The sequence below is a fragment of the Protopterus annectens genome, chromosome 4.part0 (assembly GCF_019279795.1).
Source record: "Protopterus annectens isolate FY-2018-M chromosome 4.part0, PAN1.0, whole genome shotgun sequence".
NCBI lineage: Eukaryota > Metazoa > Chordata > Ceratodontiformes > Protopteridae > Protopterus > Protopterus annectens.
The window spans coordinates 765,149,516-765,172,778 of record NC_056733.1 but is presented as its reverse complement, the minus strand read 5'-3'; the positions used below and the strand labels follow the sequence as shown (position 1 = coordinate 765,172,778).

Here is a 23,263-nt window from a genome sequence, read left to right as displayed (position 1 = left end):
TCTTCTGGTATGGTTATGGGCCCTTTTGGGAGTGAGAGGGGGGGTGAAGTTTGCACTGAACCTGTCTGCCAGGATGTTGGTGATGTCGGTTCAGTGTATTTTGTGCCATTCTGCACTAACTCCGAGCAGATCTGAGCATTGCCACTTAGATTCTTGACATAGCTAAAGAATGCCTTGTGGTTATCTTTGGATTCCTTGGCAATTTTTCTTTCGAAGCTCGCCTTGGCTGATTTTGAGGGATCATAGTTTCTTGCTGATACTGATCAGGGATGTCTTCCCTTCTTGGGATTTTACTCTTTTCTGTACTAGTTTCCTCCTTCTATTGTATAGCTTGTTTATGGCAGGGGTCCACTAGACTGGTTTCCTTTACTTGAAGGAGTGAGTTTTGGTTTTGTTTGGGATAGCACGATCCATGCATTCTTGTAGGTGCCCGTAGAATGCATTAGTAAAGGATTTTGCAACTTGGACAGCATTATCCTTTAGCATGTGGGTTTTAAAACTTTCCACTTCAGTCTTAAGTAACGTGAAGTTTGCTTTTGAAAAGTTTTTCACTGTGGTTTCCTTGTCCTGGGGTGGGGGTGGAATATGGATATCCAGAGTGATTTGTTTGTGGTCAGATCTAACCAGCGAGGGGTTGACCTCCGGTGTAACACCGGTCGCCCATGTTGGTGATGACCAGGTCCAATATGTTGTCACCTCTGATGGGTGTGTTGACCAGTTGATCCAGGACATTTGAGTTTATAAATTCTAGGAAATGTTGGGCAAGGGAGTTAGTTCTTGAGTAGTTCTCCCAGTTAATGTTTGGGTAATTGAAATCACCCAATATTAGGGTGTTTGGTAGGACCTTTATGTTTCCCAGTGTTTCCAGAAATGTGGAATGGGGGTCCTGGGACATGGTGGGTGATCTGTAGCAAGCTACAATTTGAATTGCAGTTCTGCCCGTTATTAGTTGCACATGGATGATCTCTGAAGCATCGTGCTGTGCCACTAACTTGGAGGTGTGGGTATCCTTGATGAATATGGACACGCCCCTGGCTTTTGTATTTGGGTCTGGGTTCTGTGGCAGAAATGTATGGTATGAGTTGTAGCCTGGTAGTGCTGGGGTGCTCTCTGGAGCCTTAAACCAGGTTTCTGTTACTGCACATATATCGATTTTCTCCTGAGGAGTGCCTCGAGTGCGTGCATTTTGAGGTTTAGACTTCTGGCATTGATTAGCATTACCCTCAGTTTTTTGTTACTTGTGCTATTTACGGCGGTGGGTTTGTCTTTTCAGCCTTGCCTAAAAAGGCACTATGGGGTTGACAAGAGCCTTGGCCAGTAATCGAAAGCCTAAGGGTGACAGGTGCAAGCCGTCTCTAGAGAAGTAGCGTGGCTTGTCGAGCATGTCATCTCAGGAGGAAAGCCACTGTATCCCCTTTGAATGACACCAGAAACTTAGCCAGTTGTTGAAATTGATAATTTTTTTCTTTATACCATGGTATCATTCTTGATGAGGGCAGGATGCTACTCAGGGTCAGGGTCATACCGGCATGGGCTATGTGATCAGAGAGCTCTTCAATGTCTCTTTTCATGTAGTCCAGAGAGGTACAACTCAGGTCATTCACACCAACATGGACAATGACAGAGTCATATTTGTACTTGTTCTGGAGTGACCTGAGTGCTTGTGTTATGTGGCGGATCCTGGCACCCGACAGGCAGCTAACAGTAACCTTCTCCTTATTCAGCCTAGTGAGTGGGACGTCAGTGTGCCTGACTATAGAATCACCAATTACTAGTATGTTGGGTATGTTATTTTGCCTTAAGGGCTGTGATTGCATGACACACTGGTTTTGTGAAGTATGTGTTTCATGGTTTGTGTTGGGTGGTGGAGGTTGCTTGGACGTTTGCTTTGGAGGTCTCTGTTGGTTTTGCAGATTTTTATTTAGAGCCTCCGAGTATGTTTTCATGTATTTATGTGTGTTTTTTGCCGGTGCTGGTTTAATGGGTTTATGTGAGACTGGTGGTGTGATGCAAGTATTTCCCTTCTCCTCTTGACTGTCTGATCCAGTCTTGGGTTGAGAGAGCTTAGCCTCCAGTTTGGCTGTATAGTTGCATCTCTCGCATTTATTAGTGTTTGGTGGTAGGAGGAGGGGGTTGTCTGTGTACATGAGGCAGTTGTAACTTTGCCTCAAAATGCCCAGATTCACCAGTTGGACTGGAGAGTACACCTGAAACTGCCCTTAGGACATGCCTGGATAGGTACAGTGAACTGTTTTACTGGATGTAAATGAATGTTCTGCTTTGGATATGCATTGATGGAGTGGTATATCCCCCCAACCACCACTAATCTGTATTGAGGAGATTGATTTCTTGCCCATATTTCCTTTTTTTTGCATTGGTTCAATGAGTTGTTGTGTTATGCATCAATGTCAAAATTACAGAACAAGCTTCTCCCAGCCGTTGTTCACATTTCTGTGTTTTTATAATTTGTATGTTTGTGTGTGTGTGTGTTTGTGTGTGTATTTATATATGTATGTATGTATATATATATATATATATATATATATGTGTGTGCGTTTTGCATATAATTGTTTTTCATTTTCATTTGTATTCTTAATCCTGTATGACTTATGCAGTATCAACTGTTGTTTTCCTGTATGTCTCTGGGCTGAGACTGTAATTAATCTGTTTTGATTGGTGCTGTACCCCATTATCAGATTCAAACAAATAATAATCAATTTAGGAAGGCAGTATTCTGTCATATTTCTATAAACAGGTCCTGCATATGTAGCTTTAATATTTCCTTAAAAGCTCTTATTTCATTTCATCTTTGTTTATTAAGCTAACTTTCCCCCTCCTAATTGCCAAGTATCCTGATTTGTTCTACTGTTTGTGTGCTACATTCCATCAGTTAATAACAGTTTAAATCATTCCTAGCAAGCTTCTGACAGCCTGCATGAGCACAGCTTTAGAGTGTAATGTATTGCATAAACATCTGCGTATGTCTAATTTATTCTGCCTCTAGTGTAAGGGACTGTTTATTGTTGTTGTTGTGCTACCTCATAACTCTTGGTCCTCTGGTTTGGTTCTCAGCAGGGGTGCCTTCTTTGTGGAAGTCTGCATGTTGTCCCTGCATCCTTTTGAGTTTCCACTGGGCACTCTGCTTTCCTCCTGCATCCAAAGGCATGCAGTTAGTTGACCTGGCATCTTCAGAATTGCATGTAGGTATATGTGCAGTATGTGAGTCAGTGTGAGCAAACCTGTTGTGATGGACTGGCTTGCCATCCCAGATTAGTTGTCTGACAGTTTGGGACAGCAGCTTAAGACTATATGCAACTAAACCTAGGTCCTGCATAAGTCCTGGGCTTGATTCCCATAGTGTGTTTTTTGCCTTCTGTATGACTGTGTGCAAGTCACTAGACATTGCTCTTGGATCACCCTTGAAAAGTGACTATATGTCAAGTGGGTTTAACCAATTAACATTTTTTCATTGACCATTGTTATTTACTGGAAGAGATTTCAGTTCCCTAGGAGAATGAATGAGTTAATGTGCTTGAGTCTTACATTGAATCTGTTAAATTTCTAGGTTTCTAACTCTTAAGTAGTTTATTGTAACCATGGGATTTTTTTCTCCCTGGACCTCCACTGAAAATGGGATTTGCCATGTTGGGCATTCTTAGTCAACAAATATAAAGAAATACATTAATTAATAAATAAAAAAACTTCCTAAAATTCTGCAAGTAGCTGCAGAACTTGATTTCATTGAGGAATATTCAATTAATAAGTTAAGTTTTCAAAGGTGAAGTTTTTTATTTCATTAGTTATTCGTTTCCTTTGCAGATAAACTGACTGTTAAAGAATATTTTCAGCAGTGACTCAGAAAGTACAGCAGTGAAAGGCACAAAGTAAAATAAAGTAGTAAGCTGAACATGAGCCCCCCCCCCCCCAAAAAAAAAAAGTGGTATCTTAGCAGTGCTGCCTTTGTTCATTTTTTTATTCTTATCTTTTACTCTGGGTATCTTTTCTTTTCCTGTTGCCTGGTGTACATGTTGACATGTGAGATACCCTGTTACAAAAATACAGCTGTGTGGTTTGCTGCTGAGGAACTATAATCACCATAGAATTTGACAGCTGTACCATTTCAAAAGCATTTATACAAAAGATAGTGAAGTTACAAAGACCATTAGGGCTTCCCTGCTACCATCTCATAAATAAGCTAAATGGTCAAAAGCAGCATATCAGAGTAGTGCATTCACTTCTCTGTACATTCAGCTTGTTTTACATTCACCTGCACATTCCTTGTATGTGTAATAAGGAACCAGAAGTTGTGATACAGTACTGTTTCTTTGACTGGGGTACCATTTGTTCTGTGTTAGAGGATAGGGCTTTGACGCCATAGGGAAGTTGCATTATCAGGGAAATGGTGAAAAGCTGGTGCCCTTAAAGTTCTACTTCTGTGTTTTTAGTTGTTACTGATGTTGTGGTTTGTACAGTAGCTGGTAAGGGAATGCCATAATAAAAATAGATCTTTACACACAGACAGACACACACCTGCTGATCCAAAAAGCATATTTTTGTGTCCGTGAAAATCTATATATAATGTCTGTATCATACTCCTTGCTGTTTAAATGTACTGTGATCTCAGGGAGACAGCTAGGTGGCTGACAGTATATCCAGCATTTTTGGAGTTGAAGTCCAGCTGCCAGACTGCTGCCCCCCCTCTACAAAATGTTCTCCCATGTGCTTAGCACTTATTCGCATTGAGTTACACTGTGCAGCGCTAACAATTTCTAGCACTTGACAGGTATAAGCAAAATCATTACAGTATTACTGAAATACCTGTTTGACAACAATGGGATGATTCAAAATGCACAGAATACTACAGCAAGAATATGTTAGCTTCTTATCTACTCAAAATGCATCAATCTACTTCTGAAACTACAAGAAAGACTATAATTAAATCTGACCTAATATGGAGTTCTCCGTGTGTAAGTAACAGCAGACATACAGACAGTTTCCAAGACACAAATCCAGCAAGGTGCAACATTCACAAATTCCAACCCCATTTTTCAAATAATAAAATAAGGTGACCACTAGTCCAGTCCACTTCATGCAAATGTGTTTACATTTATAAAGAGAAGGGAGATATGTAAAATCGCATTCCATTAATCCCTACACATGCCTGCAGGCATTTCTCTAGGATCATCATAGTGACACCTCCAGGCATCTTATTATGCCTGTATGCATTGATATTAATAATTACAAAATAAAGCAACAACAAGCTATTAAAAGACTTCATCTCTAAGCTTACAGGATTAGCATCACAACTGCATTGATTCTTGACCTCTGTGTAGTACAGCTAAAAATATAGTAAATGTTGCTTGCATACTGTTTTCATATTCTCATAATTTTTCTTATTTCTCTAAGTGTCTCAACAACCAAGCAACACCAACAGAACTCTTTTGCTTTATATGAAAGCTCACGGCTGGGTGAAAAGAATGCTGCAGACAGCTTTTGTGTAGCTTGAGTGCTTGTAAGTTTATAAATCATTACAAAATAAATATTTATTTTGTTTATTATGAATTCCAGTTTAAGAACTAGAATCTAATGAGCAGCTCCATAATAAAGATCCATTTGTACAAAACACTTTGTCATTTACACGTGTTTTGTAACACGGTTCTGGAGATATTAGCATTTGTTTTCACGTGAGGCTGTAACTTTGTGTCAGAAGACTCAGGATGCCGCTATGCAGTCATTGGAAATACAGACTTCCACAGTTCTGTTGAAGGAAAGAGAACTCCTGACAAACAACATTCTCTTTTCTAATCATATTGTACACACTGCATGCTGGTACCTACCTGTTAAAACAGCAACAAAACAAACAGTACATAAAGTGTCCAATAACATGAGATTACATCATATCCAGAATTAATAGTAGAAATAACATTTAAGTTATATCCCCCTTTTCTTTAAAGAGCATTGCAGTAGGTTACTGTGTAAACTAAATGTACAGATCCATTCACATTAGGCTTGGGTACGTTTCTAAGTGTTGAGCTTCTTAAAAGACAAAGTTCATTATTGTCTGGCACAAAAAAAAATAGAATCATTCATTCATCTTAAAGAAGCATGATCTTCTCCCCGGAGGCCTGAAGAAAGCAGATCTAAAGGAGAAGAAATCTAGTGTTAGACAAGGGTTTACTTCAGTGTGGTCACCAACTCATATATTTTAACTGTGTGGAATAACTGAAGCAAAGAATGAAGGCACCTGTAGCTCTTTACAAATGAGTAATAAATTCAATGTTTTTTTTTTTTTTAATGCACATATGTTCTTAGTGTGATAATGTGAGGTGTTGCCACCTGTGCCAGGAGAAGTAAGGCAGTGGATGTGTAACATATGCCTGCATATCTAGCTGAGATTTTGTAAACAATTGTATGTCATTTGTATATAAGCCGATTTTGTACAGGTGCTTGTATTGAAAATGTATTTGTAAAGTTGCTTGTGTTAAAAAAAAATCTACCAACAGTGAGTCCTGCTAGACAGAAAAGTAATGCACCTGTATGTCAGACTATATTGTAACTGTTGAAATGAATATATTGTAACAGAGGATACTGGAAAAGAAGAGGTTAATCTCAGTCCAGCTAACTTTGAAAAATAGTCTGAAATTAAATTAGCTGGTTTAGGCCACAAAGATTGTATCTGACAGTTCTGATTGCAGCCAGATACAAAATGTCTGTGAAAACCAGGACTAGGATGTCCTTAGGGGTGAACTAATTGCCACCCTAGAAGGGTGGATGTTTTTGAAATGGTTTTGCAGCTTCTGGATGCTATAACACATCTTAGCAAAGCTCTGTGTGTATGTATGGTAACACATATGTGCAAGAATCTGGCTCAGTTTCTAGTATAGTGGATAGTGTGGGAACTAGAAGTCATGTGACCAGATGTGTGTGATGCCATTTTGTAATCCAGCAATGGAATAATGTTTTAATACTAGATGAGACAGAAGTCTCAGGGCAGTCCGTTTGTGAAACCTGACTAAGAAGGACCAATCACCTGCTTCATCTTGCCTTGCTCATAGTAAGTGAACTAGAGGACAGTAATTCTTTAGATCAGTCAAGAAAATATAGTGACATTAGTTAAGTATTGTTTGTCTGTATCTGTGTAAGCCTTTCTATCCGTGTTATTTTTTAATATTTCCTGTGACTGAAACTCTGGTGTCTATAGTAAATAGATTTTTCAGTATTTTCATGTTCTTTTTATTAGTTATTAAGTACATTTAAACTTTTCATCGTGACTGTTTTTTTTATGGAATATTTTAACCTTTGAGAGTACTTATTTTTATTTGGTGACACTGTGGCCAGTCCTGAAAGCCTTGTGTTTGGTCAGAATACTATCATTTGTATTGGCATTAATTTCACTCAGTATAATTGGGTACCATGCAAAGAGCCTTGAGTAGCTGGCTTTGTGAGTGTTCTGGTGGCAGTATATACCTTATAGTCTGGGCAAAGCTGGTAAATTTGTGTCAGCCTTTCCTGTGTGTTTTTGTGTGAAAATCAAATCTCAAAGGGTGAGTGTGTGTGTCAGCTACTTGGAGCAGGGACACAGGACACTGGTTTCACAGAGAGGGTAGTGTAGGTCTTGGCTTGGAACACTCTGCTCAGGACTTAACTCTACAACTGTTTCAATGGGGTATCTTATTTGGGGCCTGGAGAGTGAGAGAGAGGGAAACCCAGCCCCAGGACTGAGTGTGCTCCCTGTGTTCTCTTAAGGGAAAATTGTGCTTGGTGCAGAGAGCTGCATGTGGAAATACTGTGTGTATCTATTTTTGTTCCAAGCGAACGCCCCTCACCAGTGTCAGTGGTAAGGATTGAGGCTCCTTGATTACTGGCCCAGAGCGAGGGTGTCACACATAGTGTCATGTGTTAATTTCTGTTACCACTTCCTTTCAGGTTCCAGTAATGTAAGTAACCTGATATCATTACTCAGATTCTGAACTGAGTTGAGTTGGATACTATTTGGGATGCTTTCAATTTGAAACAAGACACATGAAACATCTTGCAGTAACGTTACCACTTGTCTTTGGCCAGTTAAAGTTTTAGAACTCCAGGTGAAACACTTTGGCAAGGAAATTTGAAACCAGTCCACATTTCTTTCTGAATAAAGTAGTTTTTGCCGACTACTTAGTTTGCCATCATGTAGTAAAGTATTCTAGCGAAAAACTGCTTTAAGAAGTATGTTAGAAATTCTTAGCTAGTCACCACAAGTCAGTGACAAGACCTGAGTGAAAACATCAAGGTCAAGGTCCAAAAACTGAGGGTAATGCTACTCAATGCCAGAAGTCTAAACCTCAAAATGCACGCACTGGAGGCACTCCTCAGTATGGAGAGAATCAATATCTGTGCAGTAACAGAAACCTGGTTCAAGGATCCAGAGAGCACCGCAGCACTACCAGGCTATAACTCATACCATATCTTTCGGCCCCAGAACCCGGACCGAAATACAAAAGGCGGGGGTGTATCCATTTTCATCAAGGATACCCACACCTCCAGGTTAGTGGCACAGCACGAGGCCTCGGAGACCATCCATGTGCAACTAACAGTGGGCAAAGCTGCTTTTCAGATTGTAGCTTGCTACAGATCACCCACCTTGTCTCAGGACCCCCACTCAGCATTCCTGAGAACACTGGAAAATATAAAGGTCCTAACTAACACCATGATATTGGGTGATTTCAACTACCCAAACATTGACTGGGAAAAACTACTCTAACTCCTTTGCCCAACGCTTCCTAGAGTTTATAAACTCAAACACCGTGGAACTGGTCACCACTCCCACAAGAGGTGACAGCATATTGGACCTAATCATTACCAACATGGGGGACCAATGTTCCACACCAGAGGTAAACCCTTCGCTGGTAAGATCAGACCATAAACTAATCACACTGGACATCCACATCCCGATCCCACCCCCAGTCAAGGAAACCACTGTGAAAAACTTTTCAAAAACAAACTTCACACTTCTCAAGACCGAGGTGGAAAGTTTCAAAGCCCCCTTGCTAAAGGATAATGCTGCCCAAACCGCAGAATCCTTTACAAATGCACTCTATGAGCACCTACAGGAATGCATGGATCGAGCCATCCCAAGTAAAACCAAGACTCACTCCTCCAAAAAGAGGAAACCAGTCTGGTGGACCCCGGCCATAAATAAGCTATACAACAGAAGGAGGAAACTATTACTTGATAAGAGCAAAATTCCAAAAAGAGAAGGCATCCCTGATCAGTATCAGCAAGAAACTACAATCCCTCATAAAATCATCCAAGGCCAGCTTCGAAAAAAATTGCCAAAGACTCTAAAGATAATCACAAAGCCTTCTTTAGCTATATCAAGAATCTAGGTGGCAACTCTCAGATCTGCTCTGAGCTAGTGCAAAATGGCAAAAAATACACTGAACCAATTGACATTGCCAACATCCTGGCTGACAGGTTCAGTGCAAACTTTACCCCCACCCCCAAAAGGGCCCGTGTCCATCACAGAAGAATGTAGAGCCCCAGATATCACAGACACACAGGTGAAAACAGCCCTTTCCAAAGCCAAAAACACTGCATCAATGGGACCGGACGGTATCCCAGGCTGAGTCTTACACGAGCTCCAAAATGAACTATACCCCTCACCTAAATCCACTGTTCAAACTCAGTCTTACCACAGGCTATGTACCCAAAGAATGGCGTACAGCAACAGTTATCCCGCTCCACAAAGGTTTTGCCAGAACATATCCTAGGAACTATCGCCCTATAAGCCTGACTAGCTTGGTCTGCAAAGCTATGGAGCGCATCATCATGGAACTCATTAACAGAGACATTGGGAACCTCCAGACACTGGACTCTACCCAATTCGGCTTTGTTAAAGGCAGATCTTGCCTCCTAAACCTAGTTGACTTCTTTGAAACAGTAACCAAGGCCATAGATGAAGGCAAGGTAGTCCACACAGCCTACCTGGACCTTGCAAAGGCCTTCGACATCATTCCCCACTCTGGCATTATAGATAAGCTTACAAGCTTGAACATTAACCCCTATGTCACGAGATGGGTTGCCAACTGGCTCATGGATAGAACTCACATGGTCAGAGTTGCGGGTGCTATGTCCAGCTCTAAACCGGTTACAAGTGGCATCCCACAGGGCTCAGTCCTGGGGCCCCTCCTGTTCGGTATATACTTCTCTAAGGTACAGGCAAGCACGGGAGGACTATGGCTGACCAAGTTTGCAGATGATTGCAAACTGGGGGCCATAATCAACTCTCCGGCTGACACAGACATCCTCCAGAAGGGTCTCACGGAGACGAATACCTGGTGTCAGAATCATGGCCTTAAGCTAAATGCCAAAAAGTGCATAGTCATCCCCTTTGGGAATAACAAATTGCCCACGAACTACCATATAGGTGGTAATCCACTAAGTACGGAAGATGTAATTAGGGATCTGGGGACCCGAGTAGACAGCAACCTCTCCTTTGATAATCACATTGCCAAAGTGGTTAGAAAATCCTTCTATGTAGCCCACCTAATCACAAAAGGGTTCACATCTAGATCAAAAGAGGTTATTATGCCCCTCTACTCATCGCTCATCAGGCCCATAATAGAGTACAATGCCCCATTTGGGATGTACCTTACACGACACCTGCAACAGCTGGAAAGACCACAGAAGTACCTCACCAAGAGGATTGTGGGCCTCAAACAGATGCCCTATGCAGCTCGACTAAAGAAACTCCAGCTCTACTTGGTTGCTTACTGCCTACTCAGAGGTGATTTCTGCCTGACGTACAAGGCCATGTCTAACCCGGAATTAATGGACATGCTCCACCTCAAGAAAACCAAATCTCTTAGAGCCACACGCTCTAGGGATTTAAACCTCAGCACAACAATAAATAGGACATGTTGGAGGGATAGATTCCTGCCCCAGAGACTTCCCTCGCTCTGGAATAGAATCCCAATCTATGTTAGGCAAAGTCCCTCACTGACTCTGTTCAAGAGAAATCTTGACGAGTGGATGGGAAATCGTAAATTTACCCCTGGGATTACTTCTGTGGCCCTGCTGGACAGAGGCTTAGGAAACTAATCTATAAGGGAGGCGAAAGCCAACACATTCTGGCTAGGCTTATAAATGCCCTTGGGCAGATAGCCTAGTACCTACCTATGAACCTATGCTTCCTTTTGATTGTGCAGCTTCTAAACATATTACAACAGTTTTTTTTGCTCCCAAGACCATTTCTGTACTATTAAATGTGCTACTTCAGTCTTTATACTGTTAGCATTTATTGCAATAACATTCAAGCTATCACTTCACCTTTGTTGCAATTTTCTTTTGCTGTTAACAAAAACTTTCTTTCCTTAAATTGTTTCCAGTAGTATTACTGATTTCTACCTGCTCTTCCTGAGTCTCCTCCATTTCATCTTGGTTTAAAACTTCATACATATTTTGTCTTTGAGCATTGCACTGCTTTTTTATACTTTTCTTATTAAATACTTCAATTTCATTTTCCACTTCATTCTGTTCCTCCTCATGCAGGTTACATGTAACATTTTTATCAAGTCAACATTCTTGTACAATATCTTCCCTCACCCCCACAGCTGTTTTTTCATTTTCAGCAGATTCAAGCAATAATTCACAGTCAAACCAAAAGTGTCCCCCATCCTCACATTCTGCAAGTCATTTTACAGTCTTTAATTGAATGCCATTTTGTCTACATTATGTGCATCGTTTTTAGGGCAAACCTGTAGCAAATGATATCAGCACCACAGAAAAAAACATGTTTTAGGTTGTCTCCAATATTTACCACCCCTTTCTTTCCATTTAATAAAATAACAATGAACAAATGTTGCATTATGCTATCTATTATTTGCAAATTAACCCAAACCTCCAACACCCAATTCCATAAATGTCTCTCATCAGTCATTTTTACTTAGAAAAAACAAACTGGCATTTCAGCTCAAAATACTCCCTCAGCAATTGCTCAGCCATATCTGTAGTCCAGAACTGCAGTGCAAGTTATTTTTTTCCTAAGCAAAACAATATTTTCAGTGGCCTTGTAACTATTCCAGAGTTTAAAAAAGGACTTTTGGTCAAACAAATTCAGGTTTTGCGCTAGAGCAAAAGCTTGTAATGCTGTTTCACAGAAGGACTCTGACCCTAAATTAATCAGAGCCCTTACATCTCCAGTTGTAAGGAACAACTAGAGAATCCAAAACAATGTACCTGCTAACATAATCTGCAGTTCTGCTCTGAATTCTCACTACAGGTTGTCTCCTGTCTTTATTTACTCATTGCTGCATTATAATATCCTTTCTGTCAGTAGCAATAGCAGCTGTAGATTCCTTTTTTTTTTACTTCTCAGTTTCATCAGTCTTTTTTTTTTTTTTTTGTTTACTTTCTTTCTTTCTGTGACATGCCTTCTTCACCACACCTTGTAGCAACTTCCTGAATCCAGTCTCCTTGTGCATCTTATAATACTCCCAACTCTCAACCAGCACGCTGCATCTGTTCCTATGTATCATCAGTCATTGTCCATGACCAAGATAAAGCCATTTCAGCACTTTGCGCTTGTCCAACATTTTCTGATAAATTGATTTGGGAAAATCCACCTCTACGGTATTTGTAACATCCACATGTGATGCAACATTTGCAGGACCTCTATTTTCAGAATTTTCTAACTCCTTACTCTGCATATCCCCAGGCAATCTGCACTTTTCTTCTGTATTCCCTAACTTCCTGCAGCAGCTTTTCAGCACCACCCACAATAAAAGAGTAGAGAAATTTACCCAGTGCACTGGCCAAATTTCTACTAGTCACTATAACTACCATCTCAGGTTTCCCCTGAAAAGAAACCATTGGACTAAACTGGCCAACAGAGGATGGAGACAGATAGATGGAAAGATAATTAAATAAGTAAATAAAATTGAGCAAAAAAAATAATAAGGAAGGGGGATTGGCAGTTGTGAGAATAGGCACACAAGAAGGAGAAGCTATCAATTGTGGCAAATATATGTATGGACTCCACTATGAAAACCTCACTTTCTTTTTAAACTAATTTCAGGAGCTCCTGGGATTTATTTTATTTTTTTTTTACATTTGTTAACTGAGTAGGTGGCCAGGTCTGAGGACCCGTTTCAGCCCTGACCTGGGCTAAACATGGTAACAGTAATATAGAAAAGTAATCAACAGTTCAGATAGGCAGACAAGTTCACATTGCACACTGAAATTGACAATAGAAATGTAGAGGTATACTCCTTCTCAGTAATCGGGTCAGTATTCCAGAGTAGAACAATTTAAGTAAGATTTCCATTCCATGTTTGAGTACAGCATGAATGCTAAGTAAGTGCAGAAGTAAAGCATGTGCTGTATGATGTCTGCTTAGTGATCTAACCACCCCCCCACCTACACTTGTAAAACACTCACACACCTTTCATAGACTGCATTACTTCTATTCATGTACTGTTTTACTTGTCCATCACGTTTTTGTAAAGAATCTGTGTCATCATGGCTGCATTCTGAAGTTTCTGTTTTCATTCTTGAGACCATGAATTCTTACTTTTCCCGGAAGACAGGTTACCTTCCTGTCACTGTACAATTTTGCCATTCTGGACTGGTAACCGTCTGGCAGTTTTCTAAAGGTACACATACCAGAACAACTTGCTTCACTCCAGGATTGGCCTAACCAAGGATTTCCTTGAGAGTGAGGGATAATTAGGATACCCTATATCTGAGGACAGTTAGGTTTCCAGCTGTAAGCAGGTGTTTGTATTCTCTGTTATAAGTGTGTTCAGTTCTTATTCTTTGTTATGCTACATAACTGTAACCTTTGACCTTTCTCTCTCTCTCAAACTACACTTTTTGAAATATTGCCTTCACCAGTTCAAGTTCAGAGAATCAGGCAGTGTTGATTAGCTTTGTGCAAACTGCTGATATTTCCCTAATGATTGCCACATTTGACCATTCAAATACCATGCAAATACTAAACAGATGTTAATACACAGTAACATGAGTAGGGGAAGAAAGAGGGAGGGTGAAAAAAAGGAGGTATTGTATAAGGGGCTTGTCATGCAACAGTGTAAGTAACACATGTTTAAATGTGCATAAGCATTTTATTAAGTGACAAAAGAAACCTTTGGTGCAGATGTCTGTGGGTTCTATTCCCACACTAGGTAGATGGATTGCTGACACTGTAGTGCAGCATTTGTGTGTGTGTGTGTGGGGGGGGGGGGGTGCTGCACCCCTGAGTGTGTTGTTCCTCAAGTAAAACATTAAACTGAGGCCCTATCTGTCTGAGTTGGTGTTAGTTCAGGTGAATACAAAAGATCCCATGACATCTATTGAAAAGAGTATGGGAAGTTCCACAATGTCTTGGCCAAAACTCCCCTGGTAGTATAAATTCCTCCTTGAGATTCTCCTGAAAAGAGACTACTAGTCTAGTAGGACTAATGCACTCAACAAAGAATAAGTAAGTAGGGCATGCTGTTGTAGTTTCACTGGGACTTTATCAGTCAAAATCTGACCGACCGACGCCAGACTTATCTGATATTTATTTGGGCGACCCGGGGACAGCGGATACCCCAAGTGTTAGGACTGCAGCAATGTGGATCTTCGAACATCTACATTTATGGTAGGTACAAAACTGTACTTTATATTGCACGACTCCCGGTCATAGTATTCTTGCTGTCTGTAGCAGTCCCTGCTCTCTCTCCCTTGCTGTCTCTCTGTATCTGTAAAGGTGCATAGCTACTTACCTGTAAGGTTTTGAGCAGGACCATTAGTTTTTGTCATCTGTTATTTATGTTGTCTGTGCCCTAGTCCGCATTCTTTTTGTGGTCATTTGCTTGCGTGACCCAAGATGTAAGTGCTGCACCATTACCAGTCACTGTTATTATCATTACCCAGTTATCCAAGAAATGTCTTTCTGCTGTCCCAGCTGACCTACACTATGCTTGGGCCGATTTCTGCTTTGCTTTTGAGGAGAGGAGCCCTCCATCTACATCATTATTGAGACCAGTTGCCGGTGAGGCTTCCCACAAGAGCAAGAAATTGGCCTGTACCAAGACAAGACTCCATTCTGCTCTTTCTGTTTTCATAGAGTCACACTATATCAGTGAAGGTTTGCATCCCTCTGGTCTTCACTGCAGGTTGTACAGTGTGCTGCTAGCATACCCATCCCTCCCCCACTGAGAGGGAAAATAGTACCACCCACCATCCCTTCAATGGCCAGGACCATGTCTAAAACAGAGTCATTGGCATGATAATACAGTTGCCATATTTATAGGCTTTGTTTTCTCATTTTGTTTGTCCCTTTGGTTGGCCTTTATCACCATTTAGATAAAGGCTAAAACATACATCAGTACCATGTTGAAGGAAAACCATTCTTCATCACGTTATAAATGTACAGATATTACCCAGTAAAAAATCAAGTGTGACACTTCCTGGCAGCAAAATAAGCTGCTGTGAACCATAGTCTGTAAAAAGCAAGCAGTCACAGTTTTTATTCTCCCAGAAAGCATTTCTCTCAATTGTCCAGATTTTTGCTGAATGTCCAGATTTCTTCCTCATATGTTTGGTCTGTTCCTCATAAAATTTGTGGTTTTCTGACAAATCACTGAGGATTGAAGTCACTAAATAATGAAATATATTTGAGTTTCATACTTTCCAATCATCTCCCGTTCGATTCTCGGCTGGAGCGCCTTCTGTGCGGAGTCTGCATGTCCTGCCCACTGTCGAGTGACGTTTCAAGACATGCAGGTAGGTCTATGCGTGAATGGGTGTACCTTCTTTGAAGGTTGGGGGTCGGGCTGGCAACTCGGCACTTTAAAAATCCACTGCCAGTCATTAGCGGACCGGAGTTCCACTGTGACAATCCCTAACCGGGAAAAGCCGAAAGACTTTACAACCTTCAGAAAATGCAAGCTGACACAATTCCTGTTATTCTAGCAACGTTCTAAGTTTCTAAGTTGTTGTTTTTCTTTCGGCTTTTCCCAATTAGGGGTCGCCACAACAGAACTCCAGTCCGCTGATGATTGGCAGTCGATTTTTATGGTGCCAAGGTGCCAGCCCAACCTTCAACTAAGGTACGCCCATTCACGCATGTCTTTCGAATGCCACTCTACCGTGGGGAGGACATGCAGACTCCACACAGAAGGCACTCCAGCTGAGAATCAAACGGGAGAACCTCGTGCTGTGAGGCGACAACGTTACCGCTGCACCACGCAAATCTGTTCCTATTTTTGGGCCCCCATTATTTAGGCGTTAACCATATTTCCTGTGCTAAGAGGTTGAGAGGTATGCCTGAAAGTGGCTTTGCTGTTTAGTGTCCGTAAAAAAAAAAAGTAAAAAGACTTAAGGATATTAATTATAAAAAGTAGTAAAAGTAACTGTAGCAGCAGTTACACAGACTTGCCATTTTGCTTTCCCCTCTTAATTAAAGCAGCTGTGTGTGCGTGTGTGTGTGTGTGTGTGTGTGTGTGTGTGTGTGTGTGTGTGTGTGTGTGTGTGTATGTGTCTGTCTGTCTATCTGCCTGTGGGAGACTGGGAAACAGAGAGAGATAGAACAAGTGAAAATGAGAGAGACGGAGAGCAAATTACTCTAGCTTATTTCTACAACAAAAAGGTTTCCATCAACATACATTGTGTAAAAAATAAAAGTACTGTATGAAACTCTAACATCTGGCATTATTGACTGACTGCAATCACCAGTGATTTACCAGAAGATCAAACATTATACCAGTGGCAGAGTAAAAATATCAGGCAAAATCAGGGATGTTCTGCAAAATCAGGAATAGTTGAAAGGCATTGGGGGTTGCAATGCCATCAACTGTATGAATTTCTAATAATAATCAATTCTCTGTTCGTGTACTTTTCCCTCCTGCTCACCTCATTTTATTCCTTTGTTTATTTTGGCAGCAGAATCCAAACTATCCCTTTTCTCATGGAATTCCAGTTTCTCTCTACCTATGTCAAGCTCACTACTGCTCCTATTTTTTATCTACCTATCTCAAGCAGTTTCATCATATTCCCTCCTTCTTGTACTTCACCTGAATATTGCCTTAGCTGTCACTGTTCAGAACAAGTAAGACTAGCATAGCAACAGTCGGCCATATTGTTGTTCATATACCATACATGTATCTCAGAAATGTCTACCATGATATTTATCTACTGATCAGTCATTTCTGTATGATGGCACAAGTTATTTCGTGCTAGTTTATTTGTTAGCTTTCTTTTTTCCCCACTTTATATTACTCTGTCACATATTTACCAAAGTTACAGTATGTATTCTTGACTGTTATCGATTTCTTGTATTGTTTGTAATGTGTTTTTGTAATGGAGCTCTTCTTCCCGGGCCTCTGCTGAAAAAGGGCTACTGGCCCAGTTGGACATTCCTGATAAACAAATGTAAAATAAATAAAATAATCTTTATTTTTTCATTTCTTTACATTATTAGAAATATAGTCAATATTTTGAGTAACTATGCATTAGTTTACTTGACATAGGCTGTCATATTATATTCTTAATATTTCTGTAAATGTATTTCAATGGGAATATTCTCCCCTTTTATATAATTACTTATCGGTTCTATAAAATGTTTTTATGTGTGTTTTGTGCAGTCTTTCTACCCAACTGCTTGTAAAATATTTAATCTGTTGCAGGGTTTTTTGCCCTTGCATATAATTACTGAACTGCTGTTTAAATGTTTTGAATCAGTTCTGGACCTTTTCTCCTTTTACCTGCACTGAAAACGGGCCATTGGCTTAGGTGAACTGACCTGGTTATCAAAGGACAAATAAATAACATTTTTATTCATTTGATCACAATGACACATTAGAGGTGTATGAAGTCAATAAAGTGGCTATAATTGCAGGATACATTTCTGCATTTGCATACGTATGTGTGTGTGTTTCAGTGTATGTGCATGAGTCTGTCTCTGCCTCTGCCTATATATAATACATATATATATATATATATATATATATATATATATATATATATATATATATATATGTGTGTGTATGGACATCACATATTCAATATAATTTATCTTTTGTATGTAAAATACTTCCTCCAACAACATATGCTACAGCAATTTTGAAATATTAGGCAGAGGAGCTATTTTACTTCAAAGATATAAAAAAGTATATACTAATAAAAAACAAATAAGAAATAATTTAGCAGATGACCCATTATCTACGCGCAATAATGCTTTCTGGGGTTGTTACAGGGGAATAATAGACTTTCCAGGTGTGAAGAGCCCTTTGCGTTTGGGACATCAGGCGTCACTACACTCGTGGGCAGTCTATTTGCCCAATAATGCCCACCCTGTCAGGCATCATTGCTTGCTTATTGCTGTGTAAAACTCTAAAGGTTTGGCCTCAAGAACTTAAGGAGTCTGCCCTTTAATTATTATTTACCTCTTCATTCTGAACTGTTTAAGAACTTCTTGCCCTTGCATTGCTTCAAATTGCAAAGCATCCAAAGTATTACTGCTTCTGCATTGCAGCTTAAAACCCCTTGGGTGGTCTGTGAACTCTCCCTTCATTTGCTTCCTTTATGGTCTAATGGCTACCATCTGGGGCAGCTTCTCCTTCCAAACTGACAGAGTGCAGTGGCTGACTTGGCTTTCTCCCACAATTCTGTGTCACCTGTACAGTTTCTCTGGGCCTGGAAACCCTTTGAATGACCCTGCATATGGGCAGTCCTGAGAGCAACAAATTTAGTTTAAAGAAAAATGTTCCAGATTCATCTGGTATGTTGTTACAGGGTTTGGCTATTTTTAGAAATAGTCAGTTTATTCACTGCAGTCCTATCACAGCAGTGTTAGTAGAAGGGCAGAATTGACATTAGATGTGTTTGTTTGCTTGTTTGTCGACTGGGTTAGTACCATTAAGCTTGCGGCCTGATTTCAGTGGTGGCACCAGGTGATATTTATGTAGCTGTGGAAATTTACTATGGGTATTATTTGGAGGTGGGGTTGCTATTCAGGATTATTCACAGAAATAACATAGTAGGTAGAATATTAGTGACTTGCATATGAAATGTTTTGCAAGGAAGATGTTCAGAAGTATTATGTAATAAAAATAGGTAATTTTGGATGCTATTAAACAGGTGAAGATTTGGGTGTGGAAAAGACATGGGGCCAGATTCATTAAAGCCTACACTAAGTGTACATGATATGTATTAAAGAACATCCCTACCATATTTTGTTGCGCTTTCTAGTCACTCATACAGATTTCACTGTGTACATGTAGTCTACACTTACTGATAACCTTTATGAATCCTGCGATATTTAAAGCTGCAAGAAAAAACTAAAATTAAGATGAAGAAGGTTTGAGTTACGCCTGTGTTGTCTGTTCACTCAGAAATGTGTACACTTAGTGGACGCGTCATTGAATCCCAGGTATGGTTTGGGTGAAATTAAAGTGAGTGATAACTGTTTTTTGGTGGGGTGTACACTGTTAAGAAGCACATTTTGTTGGGTGAAGAGAAATTAATAGTTACCCTTATTCTTTTCAGTAAGTGCCATGGGATCTTTATTATTCATCTAAACTATCACAGACTTGCATGTGGGTCTTTGGTTTAACAACACTGCAGTCTGTATTGAAATATGAAACTATGTGCCTTATTGGGGACAGAACACACATCCTTCTGTTTTCTGCCATCAGAGATGAAAATGCAGCCTACCAAGTAACTGACAGTGACAACGTGCTTCCACAGTGCTGTCACTGATGTTAGTGATAGCATTGATGGTGAGCTGTATTCCATAGATGCCACTGCTGACTATGCTGTTAACATGGTGGTGGGGGGGTCTCTCTTTTTTGTAGGTTTTACAAGGGTGATGTCTGGAAATTTAATTCATTTTATTTATTTAACATTTGTTTACTGGGAAAGTTCGACTTGGAACAAAGTCAATATTTCAGCAGAGGCCCAGGGTGAAATGCTCCAGAAGCATGTCCTTGAAACATGGGAGGAAACTGGAGCACCGGGAGGAAACCCACACGAGGACATGCAGACTCCGCACAGAAGGCACTCCAGCTGAGAATCGAACTGGAGAACGTCTTGCTGTGAGGCGACAACGCTATCACTGCACCACTTACATTTTTTATTTAACCTAGTAACCTTCAAGGTTATTCATCAAGGAAGTCTATGTAGAGTCACAGCAGTGGTTTTGTTTATATCATTGTTGGTTTTATTTGATATCTTAATTTAAATTTTTTACTTAGCAAATGTGGAGGCCTACTGAGATCTAAAATCTCTTTCTTACTGCACAGTATGCAGATGGCAATCAATGCTATCCAAACCAAGTGGACAATTTTATATCTCAAGATCATCTCTAAAGACAAAAACATGTATACCATTCCTGACTATCGAAAAAAAGTAAAATAAGTTCATTAACCACTGCTATGCAAGCCTCTCACTTCTAAGAAGGGGCTTAAACCATGAATCTGTGGATTAAAATGGCAGAACTGTACCAGATGATCTGCCCAGGGTATAGTTCTGCAGTTCTGCTAGCACTTTTTCCTTAAGTTTCTTAGTCAGCATGTTGTGAGTGTCAGCTTACAAATTGCAGCTTAGTCAGGAAATTATCTTTTTTTTTTTTTTGATTAGTTTTGTTTTGAAGTTTGATTCCACCTCCATATTAATGACCTCTTCAGGGCGTTGCTTTGAATTCTGTTTCCCCAGCACTGCTGTAATCTCTATGGCATCAGGTTTAGGGTTTGCACAACTGCTGTTCTAATGACCTTCTCTGTGGAGACTATAGGTCACTGATGGCCCAGCAGGACATGGTAGAATTTCTGAGCAGGTGCTTATTAACAAGAGACACACCGTCACTGCAGATGTCATTAGCTGGCCGCATGTTACTGCAGCTACTGCTGTACGTTCTGTGAGCTAATAAGCTGGCAAAGGTAGTATTCTAGCTAACTGCTTTGCATACATTTCCTGTGGCTACAGTCGAAAATAATAGAAAAATAATTCAGTCTTTGATCCTTTTTAAGCTCTCACTACTGAAAAAGGAAACAACATTTCCTAATGAAAAAAAAAATAGAAGTAGAGATGAGATGCAATTAATTTCGATGTTGGTGAAGAGGGACAAGCTTGGTAAGATGCTGTGGAGTGTAACTACATTTGAAACAGTTCTCCGGAACTTTCACTGCTGCTTCAAAATGTCATGCAAGACTTAAGTTTTCAAGAACAGTCTATACAAAATGTAGCTGTTCAGTGGTGTTTTTTCCCCCTCTTTATAGTTGTGAATTTTCTTTCTGTTCACTTTTAAAAAGTGCTTGCTGTTACTGTAGCTACATATAACTCCCACCCCACAATCATCTGGCAGCTGCAGTCTGGCCTTAGCTGATCTGGCAAAGGCACCTTCATTATCACAAGTGCACACGTACACAGGAAAGTTGCAGTAGGAAAAAATATCCAGGGAATTGTTATGGCTAGGCTTGTATAGGCCCTAGGGCCGATAGCCTAGTACCAACCTATGAACACGGAGCTCCTATCATCTCTAGCAGATGGTCATCTGTTCCATTGCCAGTAAACCCTGTACTTGCAGAATGAATGCCATCCATGGGCATTCATCAATAGCCTCCCCAGCTGACCATCCAGATCTGGAATCTATCTCTGAACCCAGGTGGCTAGTGTCACAAATAGAAAACTTGCCAATGTAGTTTGGCATCTGCATTTGTTGTATAAACACCCCCAGGGCTGCTCAGTGTCGGTATTTGTTATGTGAGCACATTCCTAGTAGTCATCATTATCATCCTCATCAACCTACCACACTTTTTCCATTTTCTGTATGGAGTTGGTGTATTGCATCAACTTTTGTCACCTCTCTTGACTCAGTGCTATTCCACCTTCTTTTTTTGACAGTTATACCTGGCTGTCACAGGTGTTCTTTCACATAATCCATCCCTTTATTGGATGCCATCATTTTCTATTGCCGTCTTACAGTCACTCCTAAATCTTATTCACCAAATTGTTTTCTGCTTTCCTACACAATGTTCTTCGTGTTTCACTGTTGCAGTAATCACATTTGGGTTATCTGCTTGCAGTAGCCCTCAGTCGGCGTGATTATCAAAGTTTTGGGCCCTGCATCGGTTGCTGTCTCATCTTCCATGACGTCAGGTTGTCAGGGGTATAAAGCATTCAGCCGACGCCATTACATCAGTCTTTCTTGCCGTGCATTGCCCAAAGCAGAAGCAGTCCACAAGTGCCGGTCGGCCGACTCCTAAAATTTTCATTTTCGAGTTTCAGAACCAAAGTATTCAACTAAAGCTAAGTACCCTGTTGGGGAAACTTTTTCTTGCTCTTTACCGATGTCAGTGAAAGTTAATAATTGCATTTCTTGTGGAAAGCAAATACCTCATAAAGATTTTCATTTGTACTGTATTCCTTGCCTAGGCCCTGACCACGACGTACCTCGCTGATGGTTTTGTGCCTTATTTAACCAACGAACTGTCCATCGTTGGTATATTTACGCTCCTGATTATTTCGGTACTCTGTTCAATTATCCAGATATGTCGTCGGTAAGCCATCCGACTACTGGCATTCCGAAAAAAAAGCAAAGGTAAAGAGACAGGCCGCCTAGGTCCAAAGCTGCCGATGACGCTTCTCGTAAGCCAGTCGCCAGTTCGCCGGTATTGATTGAGGCGATTTCGCAACCCCTGATACCCACTACTTCTGATTCGCAGGCCTCTACTGAGACCCATTCGGAGTCAGGTATGCCGCGAGATGCTTCAACTGTGGAACCTGCGGATGTCTCTACCTTGGATGGGTCCGGAGCCACTGTGCAGGCACCAGCTTCTGAGGGTGTATTCAGCCTATGGACTTGCATATTAAACCAACGCCACCTTCTTCTTTAAGGCCTAAAGCTTGAACCATACCTAGAAAACCGACGCCCAGGCTACATGCTCAGGTCTCTATGCCTAAAAAAACAGATAAGAATGGCTGAAGACCTTATAACTGTAATCAGGGGAAGCCAACCATCCCCTTCTAAGAGACCTAGGACTGAATTTGCTTATGAATCTTCTGACCAGGATTCTGAAATTTCTGTTTCTTCTGATGACCTGGATTTATCTGCTTATGAGGATTCTGATGCAGAGGACTCTATTCCCTCTGCTTCCCCTCCAGAGGATTTCTCTTTTGGTGAAACCTTGCATACTCTTAGGGAGCATTTCCTCTGGGAAAGCCAGGGTTACTCTGATTCAAAAAAGAGGTTTAGGGACTTCTTACTCCTGCCTCAACACAGGCCTTTAGCTATCCCTTC

General features: G+C 40.6%; 1 protein-coding gene across 5 annotated transcripts in view; it reads left to right on the top strand.

The window, feature by feature from the left end:
* The window catches only part of FBRSL1 (fibrosin like 1), a 3,021,780-nt gene that overhangs the window by 231,303 nt on the left and 2,767,214 nt on the right, over window positions 1-23,263 (top strand). The window lies entirely within an intron of this gene.